Below are 936 nucleotides of genomic sequence, written 5' to 3'. Positions count from 1 at the left end.
CCCCCTCACGCGTGCGCTGCCTCTCTGTTTTTCCTTCTCTCTCTCTCTCTCTCTCTCTCTCTCTCTCTCTCTCTCTCTCTCTCTCTCTCTCTCTCTCTCTCTCTCTCTCGTGTATGGCTTGTTTACACAAATAGACTTCGTGTATGGCTTGTTTACACGAATAGACACTTGGTGTATGGCTTGTTTATAACAGCCCTCCAATATGGCCGCCGGTAGTGCATTGTGGGTAATTGCTCAAAGGACGGAGCCCTCTATTGACTTTCCAAGTTCCAACTAGTCCAGAATATCATCAACACAACGACAAAGACCAACATGGTGAGACAGCACCTGATCAAGGTACCCAGAGAGTTGTATTTTTTCGGTGGGACTGTACTTGTAAAGTTGAGAGCCACTTCAGTCGAAGGTTTGTCATTCCTATTGGTCACCAGGAGACGGGGCCCTTACGTTTCGTAAAGAGCTTGTCAACACCGTCGACGACGGGCGCGAGCCTCTTGCGAGTTTGCGGTCGAATTTTACAATGATTCTTACTGCTGTTAGCTGACATTGGAAAGCGAAATCGGGTTTATTGTTTCCCCTTGCCAAAGGCAGGCCCTCTGCTGGAGTTTGAGACCGAAATGTTTTTGACATGTTGATCGATATACAGTGAATACTTTGAGGAGGAAAAGTTATCGGGGCCCTCAGAAAGTCATCCGATGTTTCCTCCCCAATATGAAACGAAGTTTGATTTCACCGCGATCCTTTGGGTTTTGCAGGTTCTTCAGCCCCCGGCCCTGTTGGGACCAGCAGCGAGCACCCCGCAAGCATCCAGACGAGACTTGCGTCTCAACTATTCCCGCGGAGTTGCCCTGATCAACAAAGGATCTTGAAACAATGAATAAAGTTGGCTTGCACATTTTGGTAGTGTGTGTAATGGGTGTTTTATTTGCAGTTTATTCA

Source organism: Hippocampus comes, unplaced genomic scaffold, assembly GCF_001891065.2.
Source record: "Hippocampus comes isolate QL1 unplaced genomic scaffold, H_comes_QL1_v1.1 scaffold237, whole genome shotgun sequence".
Classification (NCBI taxonomy): Eukaryota; Metazoa; Chordata; class Actinopteri; order Syngnathiformes; family Syngnathidae; genus Hippocampus; species Hippocampus comes.
The sequence above is the reverse complement of the archived record's forward strand: the minus strand, read 5'-3'. Positions refer to the sequence as shown.